General features: G+C 45.8%; 1 protein-coding gene across 8 annotated transcripts in view; it reads right to left on the reverse strand.

Moving 5' to 3' along the window:
• Positions 1-12,500, reverse strand: part of LOC147011264 (RIMS-binding protein 2-like) — a 206,291-nt gene that overhangs the window by 74,465 nt on the left and 119,326 nt on the right. The gene's annotated exons all lie outside the window — the stretch shown is intronic.

Below are 12,500 nucleotides of genomic sequence, written 5' to 3' on the forward strand. Positions count from 1 at the left end.
CCACACCTTTACCTGATGCACTTCTGTGCTCTCGTAGATCAACAAGCATCGTGATCCTCCCATATAATGTGATGTGGACTTCAGTATCCAAAATGACGTTTCCCTTGCAGCTTTGACACATGGCCAACAAACCAAATGTTACGTCCACAACTTGGCGCACAGGAGAGCAAATCACTTTGGCCAGGATACTTCAATTGTGTACTTCCCTGCTAAATGTACATTCGACTGATCAACTGAATGCTTTACCTTGTATTCCTTTCAAAGGATACCTTGTTCATCCAACCATTAATTTGCAAATACAGCTGAATAGACCGATTAGGTACCACTTATTTCAGCATTAATTTTATTGCGTGTTTAAACGCCATTGATGAAAGCGAATATTTAAATAAGAAAGAAGAAAAAGATATGTACCGCTTATCACGTAAATGACAAAAAACAGAAAACACTCACGTGGAGTGGAGGGCGTGATCAATAGCTAGAATGTGGTAAGCGTAGTATGGTCCATGTGTTCCGAATATGTGAATTTGCAATGTAACAGGGATCTGGAGATTAAAGTGTTTGTTACACGTGACGCAGAGGAGGAAGCATATGTAATTTAAAGACAGGGTAGACAGAGTAAGATCGCAAAATCTCTGAACTTCTGTAAGGCAAGGCCAGGCGAGGAAGTGGAAGTTTCAAGGCACACTGAAGCGGCTCGGGAAAAATGTCAAGTTCTGTCTGGCCAATGTATATACGAGCCATGGTAGCAAAATAGGCTTTGGAGCCCAGAAGGCCGAAAGACTTATTTATTGGGGCTGCCCCCCGAGGGAGGGACAGCCTGGGGTATGCACCTCCTACAATGACCAGGAAACCAATGACGGGGTCAGGTCAGGTATGGCAGCATGCGCCTGAGCAGCGCATCGCTGCGTCCACTCTCCGCCGGCACTCCAAGAGCCTCTGTCTGGAAATCCCCCAGGCAGATGCCTGGCCCATCCCCATCTTCTTGGGATGGTGAAGAACCTGCTCTAACCAGGAGGAACGTGGTTGGCCCATTAACCTCCTCCAATTACGAGGCTCCCTCGCAGAGAGAATCTGGTGAGCAGGATCAGCGTCAGGAAAACGAACCACATGTCCAAACAGCCGCAGCTGACGCTTATTGACTATGCAGGTAACAAATCTCATTTGAGTCTCTTTCAGCAACCGCTCATTGCACACAAACTCTGACGAGCGACAGCCAAGGATTCTCTGAAAAGACCTGGTACCAAAGGAATTAAGTCTCCATCGCAGATCCCTGTTCAGAGACCAAGTCTCACATCCACAGAGCAAGACTGGAAGCACCAAGGACCAAAAGACTCAGACTTTTGTCCTCCCACACAGGTACCGGCAGCGCCACACCCCATGATACAGTGAATCCATGACTCCACCAGGGCCGACCCAGACGTCTGTGGACCTCTGGCTCACAGCCAGCAGTGACATGAATATCACTGCCAATGTAAGTGAACCTCTCCGTGACCTCAACATCCTCGCCACAAACAGGTAGAGAAAAGATCGCAGCATCCAAGATGTCATTGAAAGCCTGGATCTCAGTTTTGACTCAGGAAACCAGTAATCCCAGTGGCTCAAACTCCTCATTCAGCACCTCGAGGGCCCCCCAAAGGATATCCAGAGACTCCGGAAAGATGACTGCATCATCGACAAAATCAAGGTGAGACATCTTGACATTGTGAAACTATGCACCGCAGCTTGAACTCTCAGACATCCACTCCAGAATCCAGTCCGTACAAGCGCTGAAAAGTGTTGGGGCCAGTACACACCCCTGATGAACTCCAGTAACAACTGGTAATAAGTCAGAGATGGTATCACCACATCTCATAGCACTCTCAGTACCAGAGTATAGTTCAGACATCAGATTGATCCATTTTGGTGGCACCCCACAAAGACCAAGTATCCTCCAGAGGGCATTCCGATTCACTGAATCGAACACTTTACAGAGATCAACATAGGATACAAGCAGCCCCTGCCGAAACCTCGTCTGCGTTCGGTGAGGACCCAAAGAGCAAGGATACGGTCAATCGTTGACCTCTTTGGTGTAAAACCTGACTGCTCTGAATGCTGGTGCTCAAGCAGATGGTGGCGAACGCTATCAAGAATTATCCGAGCAAAGACCTTGCCTGACACTGAGAGTACATCACCCCTCGGTAGTTGGTGCAGTCTTGGTGATCACCCTTCCCTTTCCAGGGAGGGACAACAAGACCCCTCTTCCAGTCAGTTGGGGTGATGCCTGTGTTACAGGCAGAGCACAGAACTGCAAGCAACGATACGAGTACAGCATTTCCACCAGCATTGAGAAATTCAGCATGGATGCCACAGATCCCAGGAGCTCTTCCTCCATTTCAACCGGTTCACCGCAGCCTGTGTTTCCGCAATCGAAGGTGGATCACAGTTGATTGGAAGGTCAGCAATAGGGATAGCAACACCCCTGACATCCAACTCGACAGCTGGTGTATCAGCCTGGTACAGCTGCTCAAAGTAACTGGCCCAACGGGCCTTCACTTCAGACTCCTCTGTCAAGAGCCCACCACCCTCTGCTCTAATTGCAGTACACCAAGGGATGAGCTTGGAGGAACACAATGCACAAATTCCCCTCTAAGCAGGACGAGAATCACTTGACCACAGGTCTACCCCCTCACAGATAAGCCTCCTTTTGTCCATCTTTCGCGCACGTACAGTTTTACACCTCGGTTCCCTCAACAGCTCAGCTCTGCCATTCAGCCTGGCCCTGTGACTCTGGTCAATGATATCCAATGTCCAGAGAGACAAAATTCTTCTTCACCATTCGGTGAGTTCCAAGATATCCACCGGCAACATCAAGGACAGTGAGCTTGAAACACTCCACAACTCTTCAGGATCCACCAAAGCACCCAGAGCACCCCAAATCCCCACTCAGCCTGTTCACAAATTCCTCAGCTACATTTGCATCCTTGAGCTTGCCAACATCCAGCCGAGGCTGGGATGGTACCATTCTCCTGGATTTAAGGTGCAACTTAAGAGTTGCTTCAACAAGCCTGTAGTTGGTATTGAGGAACTGAGGAGTCCGGTAAACGCTGCAGTTCTCGATTATCCTCCAGCGCCCACCAACGAGCACATGGTGAATCTGCTTTGCCACACCACCAACGTTGGAATACCAAGTCCAGCAATGAGCCTGTGGGCACGGAAACCGTGAACCAGCCACCTTAAGTCCATGACTTCTTGCGAAGTCAAGAAACTTAGTGCTATTCTGGTTCACAGTTCCAGACTCGTGGGGAGAAAACACGTCTCATAACCATTCCTATCAGTTGCAGTCGATGCATTGAAATCCCCCAACACTAAAAGAGTATCTCGCCTGGGGCACTGATCAACCACAGACTCGAGCATGGCATAGAATGTATCCATGGTGAGATCACTCGCCTCAGTCGGAGCATATTATAGAGACTGGGGAAACTACACCCAAATACTGACGAATCCTTAATCTCATAATGCTGCCGTTGCCTGGTATTACCTCAATTATCATTGGTGTCAGCTTATTGGACACAGCTGCATCAACTCCTTGGGCATGGTATCCAACAGAGCGACCACAACAATAGTAGGTGTAACCACCCGCCATGATCTCGCCACGATCCGGTCTCCGAACCTCAGAGAGTGCCACAATACCTGTGTTGAAACGCTTGAGGTTGGATGATAACAGAGACAGGTGATCTGTGATCATCCTCTCTCTGAAATAGGACATTCCAGGCACTCACCTGAAGGGACCGCCTCAGGTTAACCCAAGGAGACCGTTGTCTGGTGGACGACACCTCAGCCCTACTCCGCCACCTGACCCTGGAGGTTTACCCCGTGGTTTGCCTCCTATCATCAAGAAATGGAGGTCCTGAAAGCTTTGCCCCAATCGCGTCATACGGTGAGCTGCCCTGCGAAGGGCAGCAGCACAGGAGGTACTCCCACGTAGTGCGTTTTCAGATTTCCTTGCACTTGTGGGTTTTGCGGAATTAAGTGTTTTACGGAGGCCGGAGTGCAAATCCTGACACCAATCTCCTAAAAAAAAATTAACCCAACTGCAGGACGACGTCCGCAGACGCAATTGGACACTAGAAATTGATGGCCATTGGCTCACATGGAGCTCCTCCGCTCTACCATGGGATCAACAAAACCCCACCAGGTTTTGTTTTTAATCCTGCTGGGTGTCCATATCCGACCACCCTCATCACCAGAAAACCTGCTGGGGGAGACTGTTTAGTCGCCAACAATCCGACCATGAAACAGGTTAGTACAGGTTCATGTGGTACCTGTGGCACGTCACAGATCGAATGTGGCTTGACCTGACAATAATAACAGGGCCCACGGCAGAAAAAGGCGTTCCCTAAGTATGGAGGATGTCTCAGAGTACAGGGGGTGGAGGAAGGTCGGTACAGAGACACTGAGACTGGAGCTGGACATACAATGAGCATTGGAGGCGGGAGCTAAACTTTAAGCCATAAATAATCTCTTGCCTTACCTCTGTTTGGAAACACATCTTTTCTCTCCTCCTCCACTGGATCTTCTTCTTCTTCTTCTGTATTTGACCGTATCGTTACTGCGACACTGCCCATCTGGTGTAGCACTCTGCCTGGGTGCCAGTGACCTGCATTTACCAGTCGCTGTGCCATCAAAAACCTCACTTGCCCCATTGTTCTTCGTGTGAATCGGTATTCGAGGCACCTTATTGGGGTATATTTAACCTCCGCCAACGAAGATCGGAGGTTACTGTTTTCACCCCTTTCTGATTGTTTGTTTGTTTGTGAACAGTATTACGGAAAAACTCCTCGACGGATTTCGACGAAACTTGGTGGGGGGGATTAGGTATGGTCCAAGGATCATGCCATTAGATTTTGGACGAGGTCCAAAATCCAATATGGCCGCTATGGCGTCCATTTAGAAAAAATATTTGAATTTTTTTTTTTTGCATTTCTACATGTTTTAAGTTATTTCCAACCCCCCCACCGCCCCTCCCAAAAAAATTGTTAGAGAAAAAAAATTTTGGAACTTTTTTTTTCAACAAAATTTCGATTTTTTGTTTTTGCATTTCTACATGTTATAAGTGATTTCCAACAAAAAAACATGCCAAAATTATAATTGCGGCTGATTTTGGAACTTCAGGTGGATATACCCATGTAAAATCAATTTCTGTCTCAAGGAATCTAGTTATGATGAATGAATTGAGTATGTAAAAGTTAAAAGTAAAAGGGAAAGTTGCAAACTATAACTCTGTGAGCACTGTTGACATCAAATTGAATGAATAGGATATCAGGTTCACTTGAGTGACCTAGCAGTATTGGCGGTGGAGGTTTAGCAGTCTACCGAGTGCTCCCCCTCTAGTTAACCTCCGCCATCGAAGATGGACGGAGGTTACTGTTTTCACCCCTATCTGTTTGTTTGTTTGTTTGTGAACAGTATTACGGAAAAACTCCTGGACGGATTTCGACGAAACTTGGTGGGGGATTAGGTATGGTCCAAAGATCATGCCATTAGATTTTGGACTTGGTCCAAAGTCCAATATGGCTGCTATGGCGGCCATTTTGAAAAAAACATTTGAATTTTTGTTTTAGCATTTCTACATGTTTTAAGTGATTTCCAACCAAAAAAAAAAAAATGTTAGAGAAAAAAAAAACAAAATTTTGCACCTTTTTTTTCAAAAAAATTTCGATTTTTTTTTTTTTTGGCATTTCTACATGCGCGTCGATCTAGTTTAGTTTATTCAATCGTGGTTCAGTAGAGTCTGATCCGTTTTGACCTACAATGAATAGGATATCAGGTTCACTTAAGTGACCCAGCCGTATTGGCGGTGGAGGTTTTGCACTCTACCGAGTGCTCCCCCTCTAGTTATTATTGTTTGTACATGAGTTTGCGTGCCCCCTCATTCCTATCTGTGTCCGTTGATCGCTTGGTTCATACCGTTTATGATAGTGTCTCATCTACCCTCTTCCCTCTACTTTTCTTTACAAATAAACTCTTTGAAAATATAAGAAGCATTTACCCTCTACCAGGGCACAGGGCGGGGCCTCCACCAGGCTAGATATTGTTCAACAAACTCTACTAAATGCTCATAAAGTTGCATGTGTGGTGAGAAGTACACAGCGGTCCATTATGATCTAGCAATAGTTAAAATAGCTAAATGTATTCAAGAAAGAGTGTCGTCTAAGTCTGACAACCTATTCATCTGCTTTGGGACTTTTCACAAATGGAATTATCGTATTTCGCTGGACTGAGATATATCACAGACTCGTGTGGAATACCTGACCTGCTATATGATGTAGATTTGCTCGACTCTGGATCAGTGCAAGGCTTCTTGAATGGGAAGAATTACAATCGCTGTATTCGTCTGCCTCCAATTATTATGAGTGCCCTGGAAAAACTGCTTCTCAAGCAGTTCATGAAGGAAAATGGGGATTTTTTTGAGACAGCGTGCATCCAGCACGAACAGATTTCAGCGAGAAACTGTCACCTGAGTCTCTTTCAGCATTACTCACTGATCCAGGCCTTAAACTTGTCTTCTCGCAGTGGGACAAGTATAAGGATAATATACGAGAAGGGAATCATGGAAAGATAGCCAAATACTAGAACAGTTACATGGATATGGTCCGTCACTGCATGATACTCGATTGTGCATCGACTACTAATGACATCGAGCTATATGTGTATGCAATTGAAGAAGATCTTACCAGTCTTGAGGGATACAGACAGACATAACTACACGATGGATGGTAAAATTGTCTCAATCTTCTAAATATGGAGAAGACACACCCAGGGATAAAAGCCTCCTTTGAATGTGGTAAATTCTCATTACAAAGAACATCAAAAACATTTGCTCGCCATGCAGCAGACATTACAATCGTGCAGAATATCAACCGTGATGCGGCTTCTCGACAGACTGGAATATCTGCATTCACTCAATGTGTTCAGGCATGGCAAATGGTTGGATGGGCCACAATTTTTTTTTTGTATACAATGTTGAGGCTTGTAAGAAAACTAACGCATCACACAGAACAAGGGGGGGGGCAGGAGACAAGAGGGGCAGGACATGGAAGGACAAGACAGTGGGGAACAGAGACATGAGATCTGTGGAAGGGAGAGGGATGGGGCAGGGAAAACAGGGTAAACAAGATAGAAACCACAGTGACTTTCAGGACTTTACAAGACAGAGAACTTTCAGGAAGGAAAGCAGGGCATTTGAATTAAGTGGGTTTGGGGTGGATTAATGGGGGTAGTAAAGATCGTGGTTTTGGATGGGGGAAGATAAGAGGTGGTGGTGAACGCTGTTTTGACGACCTGGAGGGAAGAATGGTTGAAGAGTCTATGAGAGTTTATTCCAAAGGAGGTAAAAAGAGGAATGAAAGAGTGAAGGTGAGCAGTGAGTCGTGATTTTGGTAGTTTTACCAGAAGGGGGTTGCTGGCGGACCTTGAGCGCCCTGCGGAAATATGGGGGGGGGGCACATATCGCAGACAGAGCAGAGCAGGGGGGCGAGACCGGAGAGGAGACGGTAGAAGACAGAAAGACCACCGACCTGCCTGCCTGCGGTGAGAGAGTGAGAGGCCCAAAGACTCAGCCTGATCATGGGAGATACCAACGATCCAAAATGCCTTGGTTTCCACAGCGTGAAGCCGAAAAAGGTGAGAGGCAGGAGCACCAGCCCAGAGGGGAGAGCAGGACTGCATCAGGCTATGGACGAAAGCTTTGTATGTGGTCAGCTCAGGTGGGCTGAGGAAGGGCTCTGCACGATGGAGGATGCCCAGTTGGCAACAGGCTTTAGAGGCGAGGTTGGAAATGCGGCTTTCGCAAGAAAGATCATGGCAGAGAGTGAGACCCAGAAGCTTGAATGAAAGGACTTCTTCCAGAGGATTGTTGAGAAAGTAGATGGTGGGGGGGGGGGCGGGGGGGGTTCTAGATGGTCCTTTCGGAGAGACAAAGTGAGAGTGTGAGATTTGTCAGGATCGAAAGACATGTTCTACGTGATGGACCAGTTTGTGGTATTATCTAGATCTGCAAAGAGTGAAGAGGCTGCCGCTTGCCGATCTGAGGGATGACAGATGGTACGGCAGAGGGTGGAGTCATCAGCAAAGAGATAAAGAGGATTTTCCAGAGTCAGAGAGATCATTGATGAAAACCAAAAAAAGAACAGCGCCCAGAACGCTGCATTGAGGAACTCCAGCTTGGACAGGAAGAGGGGATCAGAGAACTCCATTTAGGGCCACACGTTGGCTGCGACAGGAGAGGACGTCTGCGAGCCATGAGTGGAGATGGCCTTGGATACCATAGGAAGAGAGTATGTTGAGCAGAGCAGGGTGCCAGACCGTATCGAAAGCACGTGATGTCAGATAACTTGAACAGCATGGTTGAGGATGATGCTAGACCTCAGTTCAAGTTATGAGTCAGATGAGGAGATAGATGATGCATGGTTGGATGTGGAAGACAATGGTCGGGATAAGTGTTGTGATGTTTAAGTGTTTATTTTTTAATGAATATGTACTGTACATACATGCTCAATGTGAATGTAATATTTTCATATTATGTTGTCGTGTGTCAAGTGTATTATTGACCAAATATGTGTGTTTGTAACAAACATCATACCTGACTGGCATTACTCAGAATATCTTTACAGACTGCTTTGCACTCATAGAAATGATTAACTACATCACTAACCTTCCTGTCAAAAGGATATTGTGATGTCATTTTGCCAAATTTGACAAATTCTCATGCATATTTCCACTTCAGGTTGTTTACTTGTGGACTTATAACTCACTCATTTTATTCCTGAGGACATGACCCAGTTTTCTGAATCAATAATGCTAAGTTTAGGTGAGTGTCTTGTATGTGTCACTCACTAAACCATGAAGGAAGTGTCCCTGGTGAAAGTCATTTTTCCCATTTTCAGAAAATGAATTCTATCCGGTTTCAAAATTACCAGTTATCAATCCAATTCGGTTTCACAACTGGATGCTGGTACCACACTAGTACCTCAATACCAAATATTGTAACATTTGAATGATGTATATGGTTAGGAGAGCATACACTGCGATTTTGAACTTTTTCGAACCCAGGACCACTGTAATTAACACATACGAGGTCCATCTAAAAAGTAACGGGACTGACTTCACAGAAATTTTATTCTAAAAAATATATTGAAATCACAGCTCTTGTCTGCTTCAAAATAGTTTCCCTCCAGTCTCACACACTTGTCCATCCTCTTCTTCCATGCTTCGATGCACCCCAGGAAGGTTTCTTCTGGAATCCACCAGAGCTCCGTCGTCACGGCCCTTTGATGGCCTCCACATCAGGAAATCGGGTCCTCTTTGATCACCCCCTTGGGCTTGGGGAATAGGAAAAAATCGCAAGGGGCAAAGTCTGGCATACACAGAGGTTGCTCCAGAGTTGGCACGTTCCTCTCCGCCAGAAACTGTCGGATGTTCAGGGCACTGTGAGCAGGGAGATTGTCATAGTGGAGCACCCAGGCGTTGTTCTCCCACAGATCCCTCCTCTTGTCTCAGACTGATCTCATGAGATGCTTAATGTGTTCTCAACGGAGGATCTCCTTGTACACGTATTGATTCACTGTTTGACCCTGTGGTAGAAACTCGATGTGGACGATGCCCTTGATGTCAAAAAACGTGATGAGCATCGCCTTGACCTTCGACTTCGACATCCTTGCTTTCTTTGGTCTTAGTGATGCCGAACTTTTCCACTGATGACTCTGCCATTTGGTCTCGGGATCGTATTTGAATATCCACGATTCAACGCCAGTAATGACTCTCCTGAGCAGGTCTGGATCGTCCTTGAGGCGCTCGATAATGTCTTGACAGACAGTGACTCTTTTCTGTTTCTGGTCCTCGGACAACAGCTTGAGGACCATCTTTGTGGACACCTTGCAATTTTCAGTGATGATGCTCCAGTGTCCTTGTTTATGGAAAGTTCCTCAGCAATCACCTGCACCGTCAGTCGACGATCTGCGCACACCATCTGCTTCACACACTCGATGTTGTCCACCGTTCTGCTCGTTGAAGGTCTTCCAGACCATGGATCATCTTCAACTTCGACCCGTCCTTCTTCGAACCTCTTGTGCCATTCAAATGCACGTGTACGTGACATCGTTTCTTCCCCATAGACTTGCTGCAGCATTTCAAAAGATTCGGAAGGTGTTTTGCCAAGCTTGGCAAGAAAATTCAGATTGGCTATCTGGTCACGACTCATAGCGCGATGACTCAGACGACACAACATGTAAAGCACGAGCTCTAAAAAAAAATCACACAATGAGCGCAGTCAACCATCGCCAATCATATATATTGCTGGAATGTTGTGAAACAATGTGACGCAACCCGTTCATTCAAGTTGTGTAAGTGACGGTGTATTTTGTGTTTTCTCAGCAGGCTCAGTCCCGTTACTTTTTTGACAGACCTCGTACATGGGACTGATACATTAACCCACCACTCAAGAACCTGAAGACTGTACTTTTCCATTGCCTGTGGCCACCCTTTAATGTAAAAAAAAATAAAAAATCATGCTCGACAAATGCTCAATTCATGTAAATAAACAAACCTAGGCTCCTGGACAATTATCCCAATCGAGTACAACTCTCCCCTCTGACCTGGGGTCCCAGCATCAAATACGTACATCTCTCTCCTGAATACTGTGGAATCCAAACATCTCAATGTTATTCACCTAAATGTCTTTGTGAATCTAAATATTAATGAATGTAAACATCTTGCTGACGTAGTGGAGAGATTCACTTACCTTGGCAGTGATATTCATGTCTCTGCTGGCTGTGAGTCAGAGGTCAATAGATGTCTGGGTCTGGCCTGGGAAGTCATGGATTCACAGTACAATGGGGTGTGGCACTGCCGGTACCTGTGCAGGAGGATGAAAGTCTGAGTCTTCAGGTCCTTGGTGCTTCCAGTCTTGCTCTATGGATGCGAGACTTGGACTCTGACCAAGGATCTGAGACCAAGACTTAATTCCTTTGGTACCAGGTCTCTTTGGAGAATCCTTGGCTATCGCTGGTCAGACTTTGTGTTCAACGAGCGGTTGCTGAGAGAGACTCAAATGAGATTTGTTACCTGCATAGTCCGTGAGAGTCAGCTGTGGCTGTATGGACATGTGGCTCGTTTTCCTGACGCTGATCCTGCTCACCAGATTCTCTCAGCGAGGGAGTCTCGTGAGTGGAGGAGGCCAATGAGCTGACCACGTGCCTCGTGGTTGCAGCTGGTTGATCGCATCTCAAGGAGATGGGGAGAGGCCAGGCATCTGCCTGGGGGATGGCCAGACGGAGGCCCCTGGAGTACCGGCGGAAAGTGGACGCAGCGACACGCTGCTCTGGTGCATGCTCCTATACCTGACCTGACCTGTAAACATCTTCTGCAATGAGGTGGAAGTACAAGGCTTGCTGTTCTCACATTAACAGACAAGTAGCTGGCCTCTATTTTTCACCGATTCTCCTCCAGTCGAGCTTCCTCTGCTCTTTCAGCTCTCCGACCCTCCTAAACTCCTCTGAGACAAATGTATATCCTTCTGATTGCATCAAAAAATCCAGGTGCTCTACTTGTGTGGAGCTTTGATGACACCTTCACATTTTTAATAGACATCAAGGCTCATAGAAAGTGAAAATAATTGGCGGACAGTTAATGGGCCAAGGACAAGCTTTGACACCATCAATAAAATTCATCGATCATATAATTAGACATCAAAATTAAAAATGAACTTTACTGATGTTATGAATAAAGAGAAGTTTATGTTGATGTGATACGATTTATAAACAGAAAGTGAAGTCAAGGACAAAAGTCATGGAGACAATTTTCGTATTATGGTTTCCGTGTGTGAGATCCAAAGAGGCATTACTTGTCATACGTATGCTCAGTCTATTTTTAAGGTTAAAATATTGTCCTCTCTGAGTCTGAGAGGTCGGCATTTCCAACCCAACCCTGGCTTTGTCATACAGAAGACTTTAAACATGATACATGCTGCTTCCTTACTTGACACTCAGTATTTAAAGGATAGAGCACGATAAAGCCCCATAGCCTGGCATCCATGGGGAGGAGGAAATTCCTCCAAATTTTCCTCATTGAGTATGGAGAGTAAAGAGACATCATAAAAGATGACATCGCTCATACCCAGAGTGCTTTGGCAAGTGATCTCACTTCCCCAAGCTCAATGGCTGTATTTATGAGGAGTCAAGTCTGATATTGTCTCATGTATTTCTCTACGTGTGTATGCGATTTCAGTGCATAGTTCCTCTACGAGCCTTAGACTATGTAAACAACAACAACAACAACAACAAAGGTCACATTGATTTTACAACTTCTCAATAATGAGTCATGTGGTTTCCACAATGTTATGGACTTTTATCAAGTGTTGATGAAGCAGTTCAACTGAGCTCAAATGCTACAGGTAGCTTGCCTTTGGAATGTGTCAGTCCAAAAATGTGATGATTTGAACAGTTGGAGCTGCAGGGTAGTGGGGT

Source organism: Eptatretus burgeri, chromosome 16 (genome assembly GCF_056783735.1).
Source record: "Eptatretus burgeri isolate ZD-2024b chromosome 16, Ebu_testis_v1, whole genome shotgun sequence".
Lineage (NCBI taxonomy): Eukaryota > Metazoa > Chordata > Myxini > Myxiniformes > Myxinidae > Eptatretus > Eptatretus burgeri.